The following is a 24,670-nucleotide window of genomic DNA, read 5'->3' as shown; positions in this document are numbered from 1 at the left end:
ATGTTGATTACTCTAAGTATCATCTTTGAAAGATAACTAGCATTAAAGTGTTGATAATGTTCCACTTTTGCAATCATATTTGCATAGTGTACAACAGAGTTTAGCAGGAAAAATTATCTTAAGTGGTGTTTCTCATCTGCTCTGTCAGTCTCACACTGCTTGCTTCGACTTGGTACATGAGGCAGGACAAACGTTTACAATTTTTTTTTTTATATCAGCTTTACATTATAGAATGTTATTCTTGTCCCTTCTGGGAAGCCTGCAGCATGGAGTTGTCATGGAAAAAGCAGAGTCTTGGGGGCCGGTCGTAACTGAATTCCAATTCCAGCTTATGTACTTGAGAAAGTGATTTAACCGCTCAGGGAAGCAGCCACCAGCCACCTCTTCCGTAAAATGGAGTTAGCAAGGCAGCGAGATTGCAGATAATGTATGGGAAACACCTAGACAGCACCGGGCCTGAAAGGCAGCAGCCCCCTTTGTTCCACATACAGTGTTTTTAAATGTCCCTTGACCGCATGCTGAAATTAAAGCTGGGAAGTAAGCTGACATTCCCTGCACCACACTTCTGGCTAACGATTCTTTGGCCTTCCAGCAGAGTTATATATGCAGATAATCTGTTTGATGCTGTTCAACACAGAAGGGACGCTGATTTTATTTTAGAACAATAGTTGACTGTCTCCCGAGTGTCAGCTACTGGGAAATAAATATTGTAGATTTCATTTATCCATTCATTCATTACAAACAAGCTATCCTCCAAACGACCCCCTCATTCTTCCTTTCTCCCATTTACTTTTTTTTTTTTACACTCCCCCCAGGCCTATTACAGTCTCTTGCCCAATTGGATGTTATTTTTCATTTCCATCCTGTCACCACCTAATGTCCAAATTTATTTAAATCATCCTCAGACACAATCCTACAAGATATGAATCACGTTCAGGGTTTTTCTCCCCCCCAACCCCCCGCCCCGACTTGTCAGCTGTCTCATTTATGATTGACAAGATTTCCATTTCAGTAATTTCTACTAATTCTGCTTCAAATCTGTATATCTAATGAACACACCAATCGGCACCTCATTTTTAGTCAGGACCATTTTTTTCTCGTGCAATGCACTGACTTCATAATTTGCAGTACAAGGTAGCTGCCTCTAAATGAAACTCGAAGAAAGCCTTGTCCAGTTTGCATGAAAACAGTCTCTGGCATGTGAGTACACCCATAATATCCTCTCTAGGCTCTCATCCTTTATGCATACGAACACTGTTTGCATGCTGCCGTCAGACTCTTACACCCAAATAAGGCTTTTCTCTTTGTAAAGGTATGTTGAATTGTATATCTCTGCATAAGAACAAAAAAGAAAAACAGTTTGTCTGCACCGAAAAGGAAAAAAAAAAAAAAAAAAGCAAAAAACACAGTCTAAGTTCTCCAATGCAAACGCAATCTGACACATGCTAAAAATTGCCTGAAGCACTGGTGAGTTATAGATCTTCTCCCTGGGGCAGATAATTCATAAGGAAATAGCTTCATGCCCTATGTAGCAATTGAAGAAAAATATTTACTTGCAGTAATATCAGATGATAAGGGGAGCAGGGTTTCTTTCTGGGCAAGGGGGGAGGGAGAGCCCTGCGGTAGAGGCCCATCATAAGCATTGCAAATGAATCATTAGTCGTCATCCTGCAATCTAGGTCAGGATGGAGCCAAAGGGAAGGGCTTTTAAATGGGCTACAGGGCTCAGGTTGGATCTGCTTCTGTGAAGGCACAAGAGGCAGACACTTATGTTGTGGTGAGGCATTCTAAAGGGAATACAAAAATGCTTTCACCTGAGAGAGGGACCTTTTCCTGACCCAGAGAGTAATCAAGAACAAAGAGGGTTGTACTTTCAGATGAATGCCATTTAAACACACACACACACACACACACACACACACACACAACTTGTCTCTAAGCATTCTGTATTCAACTTTGCAGGCCCTGAAGAGTGTCTACCAGATAGATGTTAAAAAGGAGAGAGTACCTTTCAGACTCAGAAACCTGTGGGTTGTCTTTTAAACAATGCAATTGTACGCTATTTTGGTCGAAAAGGACTTTTCAAGTCATCTACTCCAGGCATCTTGTGTTGAATAAGAGGATATGAAACAAGAAAAGAGGGACCTACTTGCCCAAGGGCATACGAGTCACCTGCACACAACTGTTTAATTTTCTTTTATTTCTTAAAGATTCTGTTTTGTGCAATAGGAATAATTAAATAAGGCAGAAACAAAACAAATTGACTTGGCAACTGCCACCTGATAAACTAAATTGGTGTCAGATATTCTTGCCAGGTGCCTCAGCCTTCCCCCAAAATGATTCTGAAAGGCTGCTGCTTGGTGGACCACTGTCTTGGGGGTCCTTCCTGAAAACCTCCGGCCCTGGCATGTTGGGGTACTCAATCCACTTGGCCAAAGGCTCTGAGACCTTTGTGTGACTCCTGCCCTACCCCTCTGGGGCCACAAGAGGCTGGCAGTGTGTGTGTTTCAAAATACATTCTGAAATATCACTAAAACTAGAGACATTTAAATAGAAAGACTTGAATTCCAAAATTAAATCCAAGCTATGCACTAAATGTAGTTGCTAGGGTTGGTGGGCTATTTCTTTTATTTGCAAAAATCATAAGAAAACTTAAAGGTTAAATGGCATAGGAGGAAAATAGGCAAGAAAGGAAGAGAATCAGTTTTGTTTTTAACGCTAGATTTGCTACAAACCATCCACATGATATCCAGAAGTAATGTCGCCTTCTGTCTAGGCCTCGCTTTCCTCTGGCTTTTCCTCTTTTGTACGAAGCAGGAAAAAAAAAAAAAAATGATCTCTAGGCATCCAGCATTAGGGTTATGCCATTCCAAGGGTATCTCCAAAACTGACTTATTTTTTGCAAGCCACAGTCACTGTAGAACTCTCTGTAGCTATTTCCAAGATGTGAACTGACACATTAGTGTCTGCTAAATTCATGTAAAGCTTCCGAAGGAGGTAGTTTCACTATTGAAATCATTCTCCAAAATAATGGTGACTGACTTGAGACTAAGAGCTTATGAATCTAACCCTCTAACCAGTATTTTTTTCCCCACTTCACTTTCCAGATTGACTTGTGAGGGCTTTTTTTTTTTTTTTCCTCTTCCTTCTTTTAAAATATTTGTTAAGGCCTGAAGAGAACTAGGAATATGGGGTACGCAGTACGTGTAAGCACACATAAATAAGTCAGAACAAGCCTGGTTCTTGTCTAGCCTGAACACTTCGGTAGGAAAAGAGCTCTGTATTCTATTTCTTCGGCCACCACAACTTGAAGGTTATAGAATATTCTATTTCAGGACACTTTTAGGACGGAGAAGCCCATTTAAAAGTACTGCAGTGTTATTTTGATTTCTGCCACTGAATGAATCACTCCTCCTGAATGCAAACACCAGCAAAGAATGCGTTAGACGATCCACCATCATATTAAAAATTAAATCCGGCTGCATTTCATAATGGGCTTTCCTTTTTAAAGCACAGTTTCATCTTTTCACCATGGAAATTGCGTTCTGATGGCTGTTCTTTATGGTTAACACTGAGGCATCGGCTGAGGTCAGAACCCTGCCTCTCTGAACAGGGAACCAAAATGTCACAGACACATGGTACGCTTGGCAAATAATATATTTCTTTCCAATCTCCTGTGTGTCTTCAGTTTGCCTAGTGTCATGCTTGTGGTAAGCTGAAGAGAGTTTATTTCTCGGGTCTTCTTTCCTTCCTTTGGCGGAACCAGCGGGAGGCGTGCGATTTACAATGAATTCAGAAGTGCACCTCTTTTGATTTTTGTTGTTGTCTTTATTTTAACCTCCAAGAAGAGAGAGATTTAACTCAGTCTTCACCCCAGGCTAAGCTAATACTTAGGTCATGTCTGAGCTCTCTGGGGAACCCCGCTTTATACCATCCGAGGGGCAATGGTGTCTTTTCACGTGGAGCAGCACAGCTGTCCAGCCATATGGGCCCCAAACAGCCCAGTCAATCGGATTTGGGGAGGTTTTACAATGTAATTTCTTAACGTGCTAGTATTTGGGGTGAGTTTGATCAGGGGTAGAGACAGCTCTTAAGCCCAAGGGTTTAGGTTTTAAGAAGCCATCACAAATGTCCCAGCATCTGATCAGACTGGTTAAAAACAGATAAGAAATCTGTGACTGGGGGAGGGGAAAGGACTCCTGACCCCCTCGTTGGAGAGAGCCCCAGGGGTATGCTGTAACTATTAATTCGGCATCAGCTGCCTTTTTTTTTTTTTTTTCTTTTCTTTTTTAACCCGGGGCTCATCATTTAAGGCGTTCCCACTCAGGCCTGCAGAGCATGTTACAAAACCATCTCTCTGCTCCCCTCCCCCCATGCCGCAAGATGAGAGAGCAAATCTCCTGCATTGCAGCAACCGCGCTGGAGGACCGCATTGAAACCGTCCTCAAGCTAAACAAAACCAGGCCTCTGAGAAAAACCTAGAGAAGGGCAGCACCGGTATGTCCTGCTGCCTCTCGGGCAAACGCACTCCAAGTCGCAGCCCGGTCCCTCCACGTAGAAGGGGTTTGGAAACTGCCTAAGGCATTCGTAAGGACTAGAAGACAAACAGTCCTGAATCTAAAACCCTCATCAAAATGGTGGAAGTCCTGAACCAAACTACCGCCAATACAGTTTTTTCCACCCGAAAAGTATTTTAGTTGGAGGGGAACGTTAGCAGAATGGTAAGTTTTCCCCCAGAAAGGTATCCCACACCATGGCCCTTTCCAACTAACTACACAGTCTTCAGAAATTAACAATCTATTGAAGGAAGGTTTTATATATTTTCCCTCTGTTTCTCCCTGTCTCTCTGTCTCGCTCTCGCTTTCAATTTAAACCAAGGCTTTCCTTTTCTTAGAATTTACAAAAACTGCTTATTTTTAAGCTTTCTCGTGGTACGCTGTTGGAAGCAGAAAGCCAGTGCTACGGGGTTTTGAGACTGCTATTCTTTTATTGGGACAAACACTCTGTAATTGACAACAACCCTAACGGCCTTGAAGCTGGCGGGACAGCGCCCAGGGTCACCATTGATCTGGACCCTTCGGGCTCCGCGGGCGCTCATCTGCAGCGACCCCCGCAGGACCGCTCTCCGCCGCCCCGCACGGGCCATCTGATTTGAAGAGCTGCTTTCAGCTGTCGGGGGCTGGTGCTACACCTATCCATCTCTTGGTGCTCTGAAACCAGCGCTGCCCAAGAAACAGTTTTGGTTCTGTTGTTTCTGTTGTTGTTGTTGTTGTTTGAAGTCCTCAAAGAAGAAAAGCCGGAGTAGGAGAAACAGATGGGCCCTGCGTGTGCGGAAATCGCCGGGGCTGGCGATTGCCTCCCGCCGCTGCCGAACGCACTCCTCGGGAAGACGGAAGATTTCTCGTTGCTGGCGCTGGGTTTTTGTCGGGGGTTTAGGCGGGGGGTGTCTTTGGGTTTTGTGTTTATGGGCAGATTCATTCTGAGTCCTTCCTTATGACCATGCTAACCCCGTGCTCCCAGAAAAACACACAACACGGCCACAACCATCACAACAAAAGGCACCTCCCCGAAGTGAGTCTAAATGTACGCGGGACGGGTGGCGGCCGGACGTGGAGACGCACTTTTGTGCCTCTCTAATCTCGGGAGTCCATCTGGCCCCGGCGGGCGCTGGGCGGCGGGGCGGGGGGGGGGGCACTGTAGGGGAGGGCCGGGAGGAAGGGAGCCGGGATGGGCGCGCGCACGTACCCAGAGGCGCGGGCACGCGCGCCCGCTCTCCTTCACATTCACCTTGACTGCAGGGGGGCGGAGGATGGGACTACCTTCCCCCATCACCACCAGCCCTTCTCCCCTACCCACCCCATCCCCGCCGCTGTCCTGCCCAGACTCTGCTAGGGGCTGGGAGGGAGGGATGGTGGGGAGGTGCAAAGGCGCTCGGGTCGCCGCAGCGCCCGGACAGCCGCGTGCTCTCCGCAGTGATGTCAACCGCAACCGCCGCAGCACCGCCCCCCCATCCCCCCCCACCTCGGGCCTCGCCCGCGCCGTAGTCCGCGGAAACCCCCGTCTGGCTCCTCCAGCCGGGGGACGAGAAGCGGGGGGCGTGCCTGTGTCCTGAGCCCCCCACTCCTTTTGCAAAACCGGGAGAAACAGGGAGTGAACGAACCGTGGTGCCGCAGCTAGTGGGGCGGAGGAAGGGGTGGGGGACGATGGACCTGGGTGTAAGTTTGACGCCCAGGACTGCTGAAGGGAGTCTGCCCGGGACTGGTGCAGCCGGGGTTACGTTTAGGGGGCGGAGGGCACGCATCACTGCAGGTGCCGCGCTTGTGGGCACGGCGAAAGCGCCCCCTTCGCCCAGGATAGAAACGGATAAACGGAAGCGCGTGTGAGTGTGGGGGTGCGAATTGCCACCTCCAGCCTTGGCTTTCCCGCTCTTCCGAGCGCTCCCACTTCTCACTTTCCCCAAATCCGCATTTTCCTTGGCACAGCTCTCCCGGAGCAAGAAGGAGAGGGAGGTACCCGGGGGCAGTGAGAATGACGTGTGCTGGTGCAGAGAGCGGGTGGGGGGCTGCGGGCCCCGCTCTGTGGACCGGCTCCTAATCCTCTTGTTTTCGGTACAGTCAGCAGATGTGGCTTCTTTTAGCTGAATAATCGGTTAAAGGAATAATAATTTTTAAAAAGGAGATCGACCTCACCCAAAGAGGATGGCGAACGAGATTAGGGCTGGGTAAGGATAAATTAAAAGGCTCCAAATTCTGTCTGTCCCTCTCAGCCTTCCTCTCTATCCACCTCCCCCTCCCTTCACCGCCCTCCCCTCCCCCCCCCCCCTTCTTCCTCATCCCCTGCAATCCGCACTCGACGCGAGTTCACGCGGAGGGCTGGATTTTCAGGCTGAACCGCAACTTGCGCTGCGCGTTATTATTATTCATCTGAGGGTGCTGCCGCCACAACCTTTGCCTCCTGCGCTCCTCTCCTTCCCCCCGGCCGCTGTCGCCAGCAGTGCAGTCCATCCTGCACGCATGCTCTGGTTCACCGAAGGGAGATTCTGAATTTTTTATCGTGCTCATGATCATCATCATGATGTTCCTTATCATGGTTATCATTTCCTCCTGCCAGGTGGAGCGACCACCAGCGCCTTCTCGCCACCCGCCCCTTCCCCAGCGAAGGAAGCAATTCCGGCCGGGCCGCGGCGGCCGCTCCCTAGATGCGGGTTTCCTTTGCCTCTCCGCATCCCTCCCTCTTTCATCTGCATGTATGTATCTTGATTCCTTTATTCCAGTAGATCTATTGCCTTTCTTTGGGCTGGCCGAAACGCTGAGGAATGCCACCAGTCTCTTCAAAAGAAGAACAAAAAGAGGAAGACCTTGAGTGGACCCCAGGACAAAGCACTTTGGGCTCGGCTAGAAGGGACGCGCGGGAGCGCTGACTCGGAACGAGAGTGATCTCCGGTGCCAAGGAGCGCCCACCCAGCGTGCGGACCTCTGAGGGTATTCGGATTGAATTTTATTTATCCTTTTGGCATGCTTGAACAGTGACACTGTTGGAGAGGGCTAGGGTTTGATTTTGTTTAGTTTTTCTGGGAAAGCGAGCTGAATGGTGGGAGATCAGATAGACCTTAAGTTGGCTTTCCTGCTCCCCTGCCTGGCCTTCTCGAGATCCGGGTGTTGGAGAAGAGAGACTGGGAAGCAGAAGGCTTAGAAAAGAGTAGGCACCGGAGATGTTGTCGGCGAGCTAAGGGAAGGTTGAGGTGAGGGGTAGGTGAGTGGAGACGGGACAGCTGGAGGAGGATTTTGAAAATAGGAGGTTTCTTTAAACCCCCCCCCCCCCCTTTGGGTTCACAAGATGAGTTTTGCTGGGGAGGAGAATATGGTTGTCTGTCCATAGAAGCTCTGAGAAATTGATGAAAAATTGATATGTCCATGTACACACATAAGGAGGCGTCTGGATTTGTGTGTAAACAGAGCAGAGAGGTGGAGGAAGGCATGGAGGGAGGGGGCTTAAAATAATGTCTTATTATCATCCCTTTGGCTTTGGGGACTCTCATCCTCTGTCCCTCCCTCTTTTTTGACCCAGGGATCCAGCTGCATTAGACACGAGTGACCTTTTAAATCTACACCCACCCTTTACCTGGTAAAGCCCGTTGACAGTTTGGGGTGGGGTGGGGTGGGGTAAGGAGACTGGTAGGGGTGTTTTGAAGACATATATATATTCTCTCTCCCCCTCTCTCTCCCTCTCCCCTTCTCTCCCCTCCTCCCCTCTCTCCTCCCTCTCCCCTCCTCCCGTCTCCTCCCCTCCCCTCTGTCTCCTCCTCCCTCGCTCTCCCCCCATCACTCTTTCTCTTCCTCCCTCCCACCTCCCTCACTCCCTCCCTCCCTGCTGCATTTTGCATGAGCTATCTAGGTCATTAGCATTTTAGCGTATGCAAGACTTGACAAAGCTGATGAGGGGCCAGATGGGCCTCGCTCTTATGGGTTTTTTTTTTTTTTTTCCTTTTTTTCCCCCTCTTTTCCTTTTTCCCCTCCACCACTTGGGACCTGAGCAAGAGGACTGCAGCAGGCGAGTTTCGGAAGGCTGCCTCCCCGATCCCGGCCCGGAGCGAGGCGGCTCGCCCCTGCGGCACGCCCGGACAGCCTGCGCCCGCACTCAGCCAGAGAGGTAAAGGCGGCGGCGGCGCGCCCTGCCCTGGTAGCCGCTGCCAAGCCCCCGCTGCCCTCCGCGTCCTGTGCCCTGGACTTCCTCCTCCACCTGGTCCCCCTCAGTTTACTGGGCTAAACTGAGGGTGAGAGGTGGGTGGGTAGGGTTTGCTGTGCTGGGGCGAGGTGGGGTTGGTGTTGGGTTGTTTGTTGTTTTGGGGGGTTGGTTTTTTTTTTTTTTTTTTTTTTCATTGTCTGGATCTGCAGGGGAGGCGAGGCGCGAGGAAGGGGCTAAGGGAGTCGGGGTAATTAACACGGGGGAGGCACCCTCCGTCTCCCACTTCCACCCACACCCCCAACCCTCCACCCCCTCCACTTTGCAGGAAAAAGCCTGGATCCGAAAGGATGGGGGAGAACAAAGAGCCTTTGGAAGACGTCGCTGTTATCTCATTGTCTGTGTGATTGGGGGAGCTGCGGTAGGGAGGATGCTGTGGTCCTGTTCTGCCTGCCTCCCCACCCCCATCCCTCTCCCCGCTGTCAGTGCGCACGCACGCGCGCTTCTTTTTACTTATTTTTCCTTGTTTTCTCATTCCATTTTCTCCCCCCCCCCCCCCCAATCCACCTGTCCTTCCTTCCTCCTTTCCTTCCTCAGGAGAAAGGCCTCTCTCTCCGTGTTCACAGCGGACCTTGATTTAAATGTCCATACAATTAAGGCACGCGGTGAATGCCAAGAATGGGGCTGGCTGAGCACCGTCGGTCCGAGAGGGCCCGCCGGGAAGGAGCCACGGAACCGAGGCGCCCTCCGCAGAGCTCAGCGCCGCGTCTTTGGGCGGGAGGGGTCTCGGTCTCCCGCCGGCCGGGCTGCCCCGAAACCGAGACCTTGGGGTGGGGAAGTGTGCAGTTTGTGACAGACAGGGGGTTTAGAGACACAGACAGGGAGAGAAGCTGATTCTGTGACAGAAACACAGATCTGTGCAAGCACAGATGCGATGGGGGCGGGGGGGGGCGGTTTGCCTCTGAGCGCATGACGGAGTGCTTCTGTTTGCATATTTTTCTCTGGGCTGGGGGCGCATTGTATGTGGGTCGACACCTTCCGTGGCTGTGTTTTTGTTCTGAGCTTAGCTTTTGGTTTGCCCTTAAAAAAAAAAAAAAATAATTTGGCATCCGGAGACTGGCGGTCTGTGCCAGGGCTTGCAGATATATTGTGTTCTCCTTGAGATGGGGGGTAGGAGGTGGGAAGGGGGGGTAGCCAGTTGGAAGGGAGGAGGGAGGTGTTTGTCATTCTTTGCTGTAGAGCTGGAGGCACCTGACAAGCTTAAGGAAGTCATGGGATATATGAGGAAGAAGAAACAAACTCCTGGAGGGTTCGCCAGCTTGATGGGGGCTGAAAGCCTGGCCAGGGCTCTTAGGAGCATCTCACTTCCTCCTTGCGGCTGTAATTGTAGTTTCAGGCAGAGATCCAGGAGATGCAGAGGAAGGGAGAGGCGCCATAACCTACATGTACCAAAGGAGGGGGAGGGAATGAATTCCTTCTTAAATGGGAACCGAAGGAAAAAACAGATTGTGCGCAAGTGTTGCTGAGGAAAGACTGTTTTGAAAGAGGCTGTCAGGGAATGGAAAGGGCTAGCCCTCCCTCATCCTGGAAGAATCTGCTTCACAAATGAGGCCTTCCTCCCCAGCCCTAGATGGAGAGCAGCAGCTGGTCCTGGGGAGAACCCCTAGCTGTGGAGAATGGTGGCAAGACCTAAACTCTTAAATTTGCAGGTGGAAAAATGGTAGAGGTGCAGGTCCCCGCAGAGAAAGGAGGCCAAGAGCTGGATCTCCCCACCAGGAAGGCTGCTACGTCCCTTTCCCCACCCTTGGCAGAGGCCTGTCTTTGCAAGGCTAAGGCCATGAGGGATGCTTGGGATTTTAGTTTGATTCCTAGGCCATTAATAAAGGCCTAAAGGAGTCTCAGATGAAGCTTGCTTATTTTGTTCAGCAAAGTGCCCGGCTAACCCACTTAGCAAATTAGTATTCAGAGATGCCATGGAGCCCTAGCCTCATTTCCTCCAAAATACTTATGGAGTACCTCCTATGTGCCAATCATTGTATAATTATTATATCTTGGGTTCTTCCTTTGCCCTCCTAAGGGAGTGTCTGGAGTCGGTTAAGTGCACTGTACCCCCTCTAGATACTCCCAGAACCTTCTCTGTGGAAATGTGCCACAACCCGCTCGCTCCTGCAGAGAGAAGACCGCAGTTCTCATCATGCAAACTGTGGGCATGGTGCTATCTCTCAAGTCCCAGAAGTCAAGTTTGGCCAAAGGACAGAAAAGAGCACTCTGGCCTCTGAGCCTTAGTCCTCGTTGTCCTAATAGTCAGCGGCAGCCACTGCCTTCAAAACAGACCAGCCTCCAAATGGTGCCTTGTTGGGGTGTAAATCCCCTTTCCTCTCCCCTCCCTCTTACCTAAGGAGGCTGCTCTGGTGTTGGGCTGGGGGTAGGGTGGGGGGGAGGCACGGTTTAAGCCTCTGATGACCAAGACTTTGCCCCACGCTTGTGGGGGATAGTGGGATTTGTCTCTAATTGCTTCCCCATAAGTCCATCAGACATGGCCGTGCCCTTTCACTGATGCGCCTGTCCGTCAGTACAATCTCCAGATGCCTCCCCAAGTAATGGCCCTTTTAGGTGGAAACCTAACACGCTTCTCCCTGAGAGCTTAAACCACAGGCACCATGGACATGGCCCCCACCAGGTTCCTGAGGCTGATAAACTAGGCAGGGAGAGGCATATTTTTTATGACTTATGTAAACTCTTGTTCCAGAAAGCATTTCATGGGTGTGGGAGTGTTCTAGGTTTGCCGGGTCTGTGTGCCTGGGTGTGGGGGTTTTCCTGTGTTCACCAGGTCTCGTTATGAAATGTATTTTTACGTGGGGTTTTAATGGCCGAAAATGGCCCAGATGAATGCACCACTTTGCCCCTGGTGTAATTTCAAGGCCCTTTTTGTGTTCACCAAATAGAGGCATCCGAGCGAAGGTCAGTCTTAGCTTCTTGCCTTCTGTTATATTCAGGGCCTATTTATACCTGCTGATACTTACGTAAGAAAACTGAGATTTATGCCCTTCCAAGGCATTTCTTTAATTCTCAGCATCATCTGCTCGCTTGTCTAGTTGAGCCCCTCTAGTTACATCCTCAGCCTTGAACGAAGGGAAAAACATTCAATTTTTAAAACACAGGACGTGTTAAGGCAGTTCGCTGATTGAATATGCCAAGGTGGCCCCCAGGAGTCCCTACCCATCACCATCATTATGGGCCTCATGACTGGGAGCTCCTCTGTTGCTCAAGGTGACTGTACCAGATACATTAAGATGGATTTAGAAATGTTATCAAAGGAAAAAATCGGTAATATTATTCTTTCTCCTGCCAGAGACGGCCCAGGCCCAGATCTCTGTTTAAGCAGAAAAGAAACTGATCTTTTAACAAAAGCTAAGGTAAATTTCTCTTATCTTTTCTGTCACCAAAGGGGTGGGGAGCAGGGATAGGTTTTGTGGCTTAGCCAGAGAAGTGAATAACGGGGTAGAGGCAGACTTTCCATCAGGCATATGCCCATTACACATATATACGTACATTTTCTCTCATAATCCTATCCATTGCTTACATTTATAGGAAAGCATTTAAACACACACACACACACACATCTATACTCTCTGCACAGGAAGACAATTTTCTCTTTCCCTCAACTTACATAATACCCCCACCCCTTGTTCCAGCCTTAGAATGGAGTCCTCTGGGGGCAGCTGCAAAGCACTCTCCCTAGGACAGATGGAGCCTCCCTTCCTCATCTACTCTGTGGGTGGTTTTAGAGCTCCATGAGTCAACTGGGACCAAAGGCTGTGCTGGTGGTATGTGTGTTTGATTCACGGGGATGAGTATGTCAATAACAACAATTTGAGAATTATGATACCTAATAAAGATTTTTGTTCTTCCAAGTCCCATCTATAATTCTTTCATTTGGGTGTTTTTGCCAAGTCCTTCCCCATTTGATTCCAGTGGAAAACAACAACAACCACCCAAAAAAAAAAAAAAAACAAAACAAAACCCAAACCTAAAAAGACATTTAATAGTTAATTGCATCTCCAATGTAGACCTAGAACAAGAAAAAGGACTTCAAATGGGATTCAGTCCAGTCCATGTGTGCTGTTCTGTGCCACCCCATCCGGATGCCAGTGGCCTGGAGAGATCTGCACCAAATTTAGATGGCCTGGAAAAAAATGCAGGTTTCACTGAGAGCAGAAAATGTTCCAGGTCAGAAATGAAGAGTCAGCAGCTCTCAAAAGGTTCACCTTTTCATTTTCTTACCCCTCTCCCTTTTGTCTTAAGATAGAAATATTTGCCTCCAAACACGAGGACCTGGGTCATGGCTGCTGACGCCTCCTAGAATAAACCTCCAGGATGACCCGGGGTTTTCCCAGTATTACTGTGGGGAGGCAGGTTTATTTGAAATTAAAATCCAGTCTATTTCTTAGACATGTACAAATAGTGAGACCTAGAACCTAGGTCACCTTGAGGTGACCTCTTCAAGGCCGTTGTTGCTGGAGAGGAGCAAGCGCGCGCTGCCCAGCCTGGGTGGCAGGGGTGCGGGCTAGGCCTGGCCATCTACCCGGCCCGCGGCCCCACGCCTGGAGCTTCGCAGTGACCTGCATTCCAACGTGCACAAGGCTTTCCCTTTTTCTCCTAATGCCCCTGAGACCTCTAAATGGAGCAAGGCGAAGATGAACAGGCGCTGGTTTCCTTTTTCTTTCCTTCCTTGCCCCTGTTTTCCCAACTTTGATTTTTGTTTTGTTTTGTTTTTTTGTTTCTCTTGCCTGAATCAAGAAACGGGTCCCCGAAGCCCTGGGTATCCCGCATTTCCAAAGCTTCGGGCTGACCCAAGGTGCGGGTGGTCGCGCAGACAGCAGTGCCTTGGGCACAGAGCCCCTGCACGGGCGGAGGCAGCCCCAGAGGCCCACCTCTTAGCCTCTGCAGCCCACCTCGGTTTCCCCAATTTCGCTCCAGAGCCAGAAGGGTAAACGAAGATCAAGTTAGAGATAATTACGGAGTCGGTGGGAACGGGGGATGCATCAAGGCGGGGTACATCTTCAGCTTGGAAGAATGGGACACGGCAAACCCAAGGCCGCGGCGGAATGGACTGCCGCCCCCTCCCCCGTTCCCAGCACCCCGGAGCTTTCCCCAGCGCGCAGGTGCAGGCCTAGATCCTGCGCCTTCCCGCTGCGCACCGCGCGGGCCTTGGCGTGCAGAGCACCCAGGGCCCCCAGGACGGTCCCTCTCCCCTCATCCTTCTCCAGGCCGCTTTCCTGTCAGCTCCAGGACCTGCGGTCTCCACGACCTCACCCGGCACCCTGGAAAGCCGCAGGATGTGCGAGAAAGAGGGGCGGGCATAGCCCAGGGAGGAGGTTGGGAGAGATCCCCATCGAAAAGTCACGGTTTAACCCCTCCCGGGCTTCCCACCAGCCCAGGGCCCGGGTGAAAGCTCTTTAGGGGTGGTTTTAGGAAAGGGAGCAGTGTTTCTGCCCCCCAATACGTCCTCGGTGACTCCCCTTACACCGCCCAGCCTCCCCTAACCCCCTACCCATGGAGCCCTGGCGATGGGGCCAGGTCGCTGGCACGGGCCCCCAGGACCCAGTAACCCACCAACCCCATCGACAGGTCGTCGCCATTTCCAAATACCTTCCTCCTCCACCCCCACCACACTCTAAAGTAGGCAAAACAACCACCATGGAATCCTCAACCCAGAAGAAAAACGACAGTTTTCTCCTTCAGCCTTAGCGCTAGTCTCAACACCAGAGGAGATGGAGCCCCTGAGAAGTCGGCTGGAAACATAGGAGCAGACACTCTGTGTCTTCGTGAGCCCCCAAACCCAGGCCTGGCCCCAGGCAGAGGAGACACTCAGCCTCCCTTCCACTGGTCCGCTGGATGGCGCCTCTTGAAAAAAGAACTTAAGCCCCCCTTTTCTTCACTTGCTAGGCCCACCAGGGTGCAGAGTCAGTGCTGTGAGTCTCCTTTGGATTAACAGGCCAGTGCCCTGAAATAACCTTCAGAGCCTTGTCTCAAGGTCATGTGCCCAAAGAAAGGAGGCCAACTGGCCTCAAGAGGCTACCGGTCCCTTCAGGAGGAGTCTGGCAAAGGTCATACCACCAAAAGCCTCTGATAAACAGGAGTGTGCACCTGGCCTTCACAGGGGGCTTCCCTTCAGCCCCCTCTCACACTTACCCAGATTGATGTGGCAATATTTATTCCCATTTAATTGAGACACTGGTTTAATTTCAGATTGCCTCGGTTTAAGGCCCAATGGGGTTTTCTGCAGCTCTTTTCCCCAGTGCCTCTACAGAAACTAATTGCTGTTAATATCCAATTTTGGCTTTATTATTCGTTAGCCAATTATGGATCCCATAGCCCAGGCCCCTTGCTGCTTACCGCCTCTGCTGGAATCAGCTAACACTATGCCTGGCTTCTGCTTCTTGCCTTTGCCTCTCTTCAGACCCTTCCCCCACCCCAAGATGATTTACAAGACAGCTCAGTCATTTGGTTGGTCCCAGTACTTAGCACAGTTGGGGATGGGGGTGTGGTATTTTCGGGCTTTATTTTTTTCTCCTTTTGAGGGAGACTTCTTTGCAGGTGAAGTAAACAATTTCCACTTTTTAAAAAAGAAAATGCAAGTTTTTTTGCTCTCTCTTCACCACCTCTGGGTTTTCTTTTTCTGGAGCCATTTTTGAAGTAGCCTGTTTCAGCCAAAGGCAAGCACAGTGCCTCAGCCCTTGAGTTTCCTCTCCCTCCTGGAACTCCTGTTATCTCCCCCAGGGCCCTGCCAAAAGCTACAGCTACCCCGTGTGTATAACACTATGGGCTCTAACAGTAGAGTGCTGGGACCGGGTCATTTCACATTTCAAGGAGGGAAACATGAAAAAGCAATTTGGGGAAGGCACCATTTTCAGAGATGAGAAGGGAGCTGCTTTTGTCTCTAGAAACCGCCCCTGCTTTAGTTCCTTACAGGGTGGAGCTGACGCCACTGGGGGCAAGAGCCTTTTAAAAAAGTGGTTTTGTTTGGGGCTTTTTTTTTTTTTTTTTTTGCTTCTTTTTATTTGTGTGCCCCAAGTTCACCGACATGCCGAAGCAAACACTTCCCGTTACTTGTGCTCTGCAAACAGGAAAATAAAAGTAAAAATCATAACTGACAGCAGGAAGATCCTTCTTTGTCTGTCTTCCTTTCTTCCCTCATTTTGAAATAACGCTTTACATGCTCTAATGTGCTCTTATAGTTATCTCTAGCAGTTCTATAGCAACCTGCATTGTGTCCGCATCAGAATCGATGGAAATAAAACAGAATGTCAGAGCAGCTGGCTTTAACTGAGGCCTTCCTTTGCCACCTGGAGGCCCATCCCCTTCGGAGGAGGCTGAAGAGTCAGCATGGCCAGGGAGTGCAAGGGTCAGGTTATTAAGAGCGAGGAAGTGGGGGTGAATGTTGTGTAGGTCTGGGACACTGTTAAGAAGGTGCCTTACACATAAGGCTCAGTAAACACCACCAAATTGGATGTAATTAAATTAGCAGCAGCTGTCCTGCTTTTCTTGCAGAAAAGCTTCAATTATGCCTTAAGGGATTTGGGGCAGAGGACAGACAGAGTGACCTCACAGAGAACGAAGGGACCTAAAAATGTTTCTGGTTCATCCCCTAGTCTCAGCCCTGCTTGATTCATGCAGGTGTCTGGAGTTTGATTTTCAAACAGTGAATGAGTTTTAGTAAGACTGCATACATGACCATGGCGGGGAGGGGGGGTGCAATGGTACATAAATAAATATCCATTTCTATTTCCCTCAACTGTAGTCCCCCCAGCCCCTTGGAAACATCTATAGTCTCAATGGTCAACAGGTGTTAGAAAATTAAGCCATCTCACAGTAATTTGTGAGTTGTTCAGTCTCTTAAGTTTCCCAGAGATATTTCTATTTTAGAAGAAACCCTTAAAGGAACAAGTGGGATTCAGTTGTAGGAGTTTCTTATAAAGGCATCCAAAAGTGGGAAAGCGGAAAAACATCAACTTTCCCACTTTTCATGTGAGGAAAGTATCATCGCCCCTTCATTCCAGACAGACCAGTGTTCCAAACACATAGATATGACATAGTTCATAAGAAAAAAAACATCTTGGGGCAACTGTCTGGCTCAGTGATTGGAGCGTGTGACTCGATCTCAGGGTTTTGTAAGTTCAGGTCCCATGTTGGGTGTAGAGGTTACTTAAAAAATAAAATCAGTGTGTTTTTGTTGTTTTTGGCTTTTTTTTTTTTTTTTTTAGAGAGAGAGAGCATGTGAGTGGGCAGGGGGAAGGAGGAGAGGTAGAGAATCCTAAGCAGGCCCCATCAGCATGGAGTCCATTGTGGGGCTCAATCTTACAACCCTGAGATGGTGACCTGAGTCAAAACCAAGAGTCAAGATGCTCAACCAACTGAGCCACCCACGTGCCCCCCAAAAATAAAATCTTAAAAAAGAAAAGAAAAGAACACATTTCAGGAACCCCAAATGAATCCTTGTTGGTTCCCTCTTTAAGCTCTGATGTTCAAGAGAATGTAGGGAGGAGCCCTGAGCCCTTAAGAAAAACACCTGTGATTTTTTAAAAAAGATTTTATTTGTTTGACAGAGAGAGAAATCACAAGTAGGCAGAGAAGCAGGCAGGGAGGGGGAAACAGACTCCTTGCTGAGCAGAGAGCCCAATGTGGGCCTTGATCCCAGGACCCTGAGATCATGACCTGAGCCGAAGGCAGAGGCTTAACCCACTGAGCCACCCAGGTGCCCACAACACCTGTGATTTTTGCATAATAAACAGTTCAGGTTAAGGTCACCACATTTAAAGCCAGCCCTTTCAGGTCACTTTGCATAATTGTGGACTCTGATTTCACTATTCCATGAACGACAATTAATTTTTCCATCAAACCCTGGACTATGTGATAGGGTGAGCCTTCCCTCCAGAAGTCCAAAGCAAACCCAAAGGAGTTTCAGGCAAAACTGGAATTAGGCAGAGCTTTACTTTGCCCCAGTCCAGCCTTGGTTTTGTGTACTCTCCTCCCTAGCCGGCCCTTCCCTTGTCTAAAGGAGCTCCTTCTTCTCCTTGACAACATGACTGCGTCTTGTCCCCACCGTGCATCTGTGTTTCCATCAATGGCAAAGCCAGGTCCCAGAGTAGGTCCTTGTAGGGCAAGAGGCAGGAAGGGTTATGACTTTTGTTTGGGCCCATATAGTAATGACCTTCCTAGCTTTCTGCCAGCCTCTTAGAAAACTTGGATTTGGAAAATGTCAAATGTTTCTCCCATCTTTCCACTCTTCCCCTTCTACCTCAGTATCTTGCCACCTTCGTGTGGACAATTAGCCAATAACATCAGCGCAGCAGGAGAGGTTCTCATCAGAATCTTGCTGCCAGGCCACACTGTCTCCCTGTTGCATTAGACCTGTCTTGCTCAATTCCTGAATCACTCATACTACTGACTAAAAACTATCCAAGACAGCATTTGGGGCATCTAGGATCATCATTTAACGTAATACCAGGGATTCTCAGAAGTCTAGAGGGATTTGGTTTCTTCCTTTTTCTTTTTTCTTTTGAGACTTCCGGGGTATTACAAAATTAAGAAATGCCAAAAGCAGGGTCACCAAACTTGTAGTGTTCTATATATACTTATAGTTAAGAATTTGAAATGGCCTATGCGGTATGTATAGCATCTTCCCAAAATAGTACCAAGAGTTCTGCCTCTGAGACCCTCTGTGATTCTGGCACCCAAGCAGAAAGTCCTGCAAGCTCAGGCCTACCCCTTAGCCCCCAGAGAGAGAGTATAGAATAGCATAGAGGACTGCCATCTTTGGCATAAGACTACCTCTGTTTGATTCTTGGTTCCATCACTAGGCCTTGTGACTTAGGGTAAGTTGTTAAACCTCTCTGAGCATCTTCTGTAAAAATAAATTAATTAATTAATTAATTAAAATGATGATAATAATGCTAGCCATACTTCGTAGAGTTGTTGTTAAAATTAAATTCGACCTTGCACCTTAATACGTTTAGCATAACACAATGCACTGTTCAACAGAAGTATATGGAAGTGTAGATGGAATTTTAAGTTCTCTAGTAACCATATTTTAAGTCAGAAGAAACAAGTGACATGAATTTTAATACTATGTTTTATTTAACCCAATAGATATAACCCCAAATATTGTAATTCCCACACTCAAACAATACAAAAATGATCACAAAGATCTTTAACATTGTTTTACTCACAGTAAATCTTCAGACTCTAATGTGTATCTTACACTTACCATGCCCATCAATTCCATGCTAAATTTTCATCAGAGATACTTGCTTTGTTTTTAGATCTCACAAAATTTTTGTTGAAGAGGTAAATTTGCATGCCCCAGTTAGCTCTGACCATTCTTAAATATTTTCTCATAACCAGAGCATCTATTTTTAAGTTTAAATTAAAGATCCCATTCTTGGGACGCCTGGGTGGCTCAGTTGGTTAAGCAGCTGCCTTCAGCTCAGGTCATGATCCCAGCGTCCTGGGATCGAGTCCCACATCGGGCTCCTTGCTCAGCGGGGAGCCTGCTTCTCCCTCTGCCTCTGCCTGCCATTCTGTCTGCCTGTGCTCGCTCTCTCTCTCTCTGATAAATAAATAAAATCTTAAAAAAAAAAAAAAATAAAGATCCCATTCTTCAGTTTGGTCATAGTTCAGGTGCTCAATAGCCACCTGTGCCTAGTGGCTCCCACACCAGACAGTGCAGATCTCAGCATAATACTTGGCATAGAGTACTATAATTGCTCACTAGCCATTACTCTCAGGGCCGATCCCTCCCCAGACACAGGGCACAACTCCTTTTCTTACCTCAGACTCTAAACTGGAGCCGGCTTGTCCTTTGTTCCACGCATGGACTCTGAGGAGAGCTCTTCTTGACTTTCCCTATTGTGATTTCATGAGGCCTTCTGGAATCTCCAGGATTGTTTTGCCATGTGCTTATGTCAGGAGTGAGGTTAGTAAGGTTTTTGTGAAGGGTTATTCTTGGTGACAAGAACTGGTACATCTGTGCAGCAGAAATGACTGGACTAACGTGGTCACACTGGTGACTGACATTTGTTCCTATTCACAGACCAAATTGTATATGACAGAAAATAGACACGGGTATGGGACATGCTCATAAATTTAATTCTGTGCTAATTTCTCATACTGTTAATTACAGATCTTTTCTAGCTTCCCCATATTCATTTTTCAAGCAATTTTTATTAAAAACTTGCAGTGTGTCAAACACTGATGTCAGCTAGGAGGAATTTGTAGATTTGTAAGACTCACTCCCTCTCTGTCCTCAGTAGTCCTACAGACCACTGGAAAAACTAGGACAAAAACAAAAATAATTATGACAAAGCCCAATGTGATTGGTGTCATACAAAAGAGAGAGTCCTAATGCTAGGGAAGTTCAAACGAAAGAGATGCCTTTACCAATGAGAGGGTTAGGGAAACTTCAAGAAGCAGGTGGAATATTGAGGTAGGGCGATGCTGAGTGGCATCCTAAATGGTAAGATTAGCCTGAGTGCCAGCCCAGGGACGAGGAGAATCTGCAGGACTAAGCCTGGGTATGATGACAATATATCAGAAAGAAAGTTTGGGGCCAGATTGCATGTGGGAATTGCTGGATCATATAATGTCTTAGTCAGCTTGGGCTGCCATAACAAAATACCACAGACTGGCTGGCTTAAACAGCAGAAATTTATTTTCTCACAGATCTGGAGGCTGGAAGTTCAAGATCAGAGTGCCAGCATGGTCGGGTTCTGGTGAGAACTCTCTTCCCAGCTTGCAGATGGCTGCCTTCTTGCAGTGTCCTCATGTGACAAAGAGGGAGAAAGAGAGAACTTGGGTCTTTTCCTGTAAGGGTGAGCATGATGTTCTGACCCTCTTGGCAATCTAATCACCTCCCAAATATTATTTGGCAAATGCTGTCTCCAAATACCATCAAGTGGGGGTTAGGGCTACAAAATACGAAGTTGGGGTGGGTGGGTGAGGGGACATAATTCAGTTCATAATACGTAGAAATCCTATTTTTTAATTTTTTGAGGAAGCACCATACTGTTTTCCATAGTAGCTGCACCATTTTACACTCCTACCAACAATATATGAGGGTTCCAATTTCTCCACAACGTTGCCAGCCTTTGTTATTTTCTGTTGGTTTTTGAATAGCTGTCATTCTAGTGAATGTGAGGTGGTATCTTGTTGTGGTCCGATTTGCGCTTCTCTAAAGACTAGTGATGTTAGGGCATCTTTTCTTGTGCTTATTGGCCATTTTTCTTTCATTGGCCATGTATATGTCTTTGTTGGAGACATGTCTGCTCAAGTCCTTTGCCCATTTTTTAATTGGGTTGTTTGGTTTTTGTCACTGTTGTGACAATCATTACTTTGGCAAATCTGAGGCAGTTCTGACAAGTGGAACAGAGTCAGCGGTCCCTTGACTGCTGAATGAAATCTTCCCATCCTGAGTCTAGTAGCAGGTAGTAGCCCCTGGTCACCTGCATGCCCACTGATCATCCTGGATCTCCCACAGTTTGTGCTTAAATCCCCAAACCTTCCTCCTTGGTTGGGTCTCTGAAACCCTTCTTCCCTCCCTCCAGTTCCTGAGGGTGAGGCTTGACCTCTGGAGGACTCCTATTCCAAATCCAATGAAGGGCTTCAGATAATAGAATGTTTACATCCCTGACCCTGACCTCTGGCATATTATTCAGAACTCTGATGATTTCAAATGACAGAGACCCAATCTGAACCAGCTTAAACATGCAGGGGAATTTAGCAATTTATGCAACCCTGTCCAAGAACCTAGTTGTAATGAAAGGACAGCTGGAAACATGGACTCAAACATCTTTAAGTCTTCATCTCTGTGCCTTTCTGCATGCAGGTAATTCTTCTCTTTCTGCAAACCAGCCTCTGCTTCCCAGGTCTACACAGCAAGACCCATGGGTATTGGGGTTTCCCAGGTTTTACATTTTAGAGCCCAGCTTAGATCAGGGGGCCACCCCTGGGCCAATCAACTTGACCAAAGAGATGGAAAACCCCCATTGGTCAAGTGTGAATTAGGTGTAGGCATGGAGCTCCCATGGTAACTGTGGATGTAAGGGAGGGGCAGCCACCTAGAGAAAGGTACTGGCTGAGTAATACCACAATGTCCTGGGACCACCAGTGGCCTGTAAATGGTGCCCCTGGATTTGCACAGAGGTCCTGGGAGAATATGCTATTTCTGGACTGAAATCCAACAGACCAGCGTCACCCTTTCTCACCTGCATTCCTCAGAAGGCTCTAACGCCAGAGCCCATCACATCCTCAGGAGTCCTGTGGTTTGAAATGCTGACCCTGTCTCCTGACACTGGTGCCAAGCTCCCAGCATGCTTCAGGGTCAAGTTTAGTTTATGATGGAAGCTAGTTGGGAACCACACATTGTTACTTTTTTTTTTTTTTTAAACCAACTGTATAACATTTGGTGCTTTTCACAACACTATACCACTTCTATCTTACTGTACTGTCTCTCTCTCTAGCAAGCCATCAGTATGTCTTGTCTACTCCATAAAAAAGAGAAAAGGGGAGAAAAGCACCAGAAATGTCTATGCTCTCATCTCCCAGGGTTCCTGGACAGAGAGCAATTTGGGAAAATCCCCATGGAAAGGTCCTGCCCCCAGGCCTCACTAATTCTGGATTTTATTCTCTCCTGTGAGCTGGGCATTGAATTACTGTCCCCCAACCCCCATACCTCCTGTTTTCCATTGTCTCATCTAATAAAGGTTCCAGATCCGAAAGTATCTGAGACCCTAACCCTAATCCAATTAAACCCTGCAAAAGCAACTAGACTCAGGAAAGACAAAGGGGTGAAGAGGTTAATAGCAGACAGAACCTCCACTGACGAGCTAAATTAGCCTTGCCCTCCTCAGGAGAAATGTTAAAAGCAGATTACTAAGACTGCTGTTGGTGATTAACATTTGCTCAAAATTCTAAGTAGCTGATTTTTTTTTTTTTACCCCAAGTTAAATGTTAACCTGAGGAAAGGACAGTAGCTGTGGGAGAAGAAGGTGAAGAAGAAAACAGAAAGGCCTGCTGGGTGGATGTCTTCCGCCCAAAGTAGGAGGAATCAAGAATGATGAGGAAATGCTCCCCATCCACCCTCGTTCACATACCTTCTCCAGTAGGAAAGACGGGGAGATTTTTCACCATCTTCATTCAACCGAAAAGCTCCGCTCCAGGATGGCAAGGGAAGCAGGGAGGCAGCTCCCACCCCTGACCTTGAAGGGGAGGTTAGGAGCTACCTGGAGGCCTTCCAGTTGTTTGTTTCTTTGTTTGTTTAAGATTTTATTTATCTATTTGAGAGAGAGAGAGAGAGTGCACACAAGAGAGAGAGCACAAGCAGGGGGAACAGCAGAGGGTGAGGGAGAAGCAGACTCTCCACTGAGTGGAAGTCCTATACGGGATTTGATCTCAGGACCCTGAGATCATGACCTGAGCCACCCAGAGCCCCCAGTCTTCCAGTTTTGTATCCTATCTTAGTCTGTTAGAGCGACTATAACAAATGCCATAGACTGGGCGGCATAAACAACAGACCCTTATTTCTCACCGTTACGGAGGTTGGAAAGTCCAGGATCAAAGGGCCAACCAGTTCAATCCCTAGAGAGACTCTCTTTTTGGTGCGCAGATCTATGCCTTTTCCCTGTGTCTTCATGTGGCAGAGAAAGAGCTCTGATCTCTCTATCCCCTTATACTCTCATCAAGGGAGCTCCACCCCTAGGACCTCATTCAAACCCAATGCCTCCCAAAGGCCCCACCTCCAAATATCATCAAACTGGGATTAGAATTTCAGCATAAGGATACTGGGGCATAAGCAGGGGTGGGGGTTGGCTCCATCCCCTCTCGACATTTTACAGTACGTTGGTGCCTCAGGACCATATTTGGATGCAAATAAATATCTTGATTTTCCTTGCTATCCTTTGCCAGAAGCTTCATTTACCACAATGAAGAGTAGAAAGGTTCTGATGGGAGTATGTATGTATGACTGTTAGTGAATACCATTAGTCGGATGTCAGTGTAGACAGAAACTCAGTCCAGCAACCAGAGAGGCCCAAGAGTAATAGGCAGAACAACAGTGGGCACTCCATTAAGGCACTAATCCATCTGGGAAGAAGCAAAGAAAAATTGGACGTGGGTCTTAACTTTGAGAAACTTAAAATAAGAGGAAGAGAAGACTTATAGTTAGGGCTAAAAAACATAACTAACATAGAGTGCTGTTAAAAAGTCATGTCGAGGGGTGCCTGGGTGCCTCAGTGTGTTAAAGCTTCTGCCTTTGGCTCAGGTCATGATTCCAGGGTCCTGGGATCAAGCCCCGAATCCGGCTTTCTGCTCCGCAGGGAGCCTGCTTCCCTTCCTCTCTCTCTGCCCGCCTCTCTGCCTACTTGTGATCTCTGTCTGTCAAATAAATAAATAAAATCTTTAAAAAAAAAAAAGAAGAAGAAGAAGTCATGTCGTTTCAAGAATATAAAATGGTGTGGCCACCATGGGAAACAGTCTAACAGTTCCTCCAAAAATTACAAATGGAATTACCATAGAATCTAGCGACCCCACTTCTAGCTATAAATCCAAAAGAACTGAAAGCAAGACTCACGTATATATTTGCACACTCACGCTCATAGCCGCGTTATTTGCAATAGCCAAAAATGTGTGAGCAGTTCAAGCGCCCATCAACAGATGAATGCATTAAAAAAATGCGGTCTATCCAAACAATGGAACATTACTTAGCCTTAAAAAGGAATAAAATCCTGACACAGGCTACAACACAGATGAACCTTGAGGACGTGATACTACCTGAAATGAGCCAGCCTTGAAAGGACAAATCCTGTATGAGTCCATGTATAGGAGGCACCTAGAGCCGTCAAATTCACGGAGACAGAAACAAGACGGGTGGTGCCAGGGCCTGTGCTGAGGGAGGGTTGGGGAGTTGTTATTTAATAAGCACAATGTTTCG

At 47.9% G+C, this 24,670-nt stretch overlaps 3 long non-coding RNA genes across 6 annotated transcripts; 2 read left to right on the top strand and 1 right to left on the bottom strand.

The window, feature by feature from the left end:
• Positions 1 to 6,082: 6,082 nt before the first annotated feature.
• On the top strand, positions 6,083 to 12,596 carry LOC309862710. Of its 4 annotated transcripts, XR_014310665.1 has the most exons (6): positions 6,083 to 6,721; positions 7,274 to 7,481; positions 8,068 to 8,124; positions 8,534 to 8,773; positions 9,011 to 9,103; positions 12,035 to 12,596. It is a non-coding gene; the product is annotated as an uncharacterized lncRNA (long non-coding RNA). The 4 variants fall into 4 exon arrangements; XR_014310666.1 differs by lacking the exon at positions 6,083 to 6,721 and having other exon boundaries at positions 6,765 to 7,481; positions 8,538 to 8,773; XR_014310667.1 differs by lacking the exon at positions 6,083 to 6,721 and having other exon boundaries at positions 6,770 to 7,481.
• An 809-nt stretch (positions 12,597 to 13,405) lies between these two features.
• On the bottom strand, positions 13,406 to 19,575 carry LOC309862714. Its single transcript, XR_014310671.1, has 3 exons — positions 19,516 to 19,575; positions 18,517 to 18,589; positions 13,406 to 15,802 (listed from the first exon to the last, which is right to left on the bottom strand). It is a non-coding gene; the product is annotated as an uncharacterized lncRNA (long non-coding RNA).
• Positions 19,576 to 19,704: 129 nt separating this feature from the next.
• LOC309862716 lies at positions 19,705 to 24,078 on the top strand. The gene is made up of 3 exons (XR_014310673.1): positions 19,705 to 19,809; positions 20,407 to 20,555; positions 22,686 to 24,078. It is a non-coding gene; the product is annotated as an uncharacterized lncRNA (long non-coding RNA).
• Positions 24,079 to 24,670: the final 592 nt, after the last annotated feature.

The sequence above is a fragment of the Mustela nivalis genome, assembly GCF_964662115.1.
Source record: "Mustela nivalis genome assembly, chromosome: 4".
Taxonomy (NCBI): Eukaryota; Metazoa; Chordata; class Mammalia; order Carnivora; family Mustelidae; genus Mustela; species Mustela nivalis.
The sequence above is the reverse complement of the archived record's forward strand: the minus strand, read 5'-3'. Positions and strand labels throughout refer to the sequence as shown.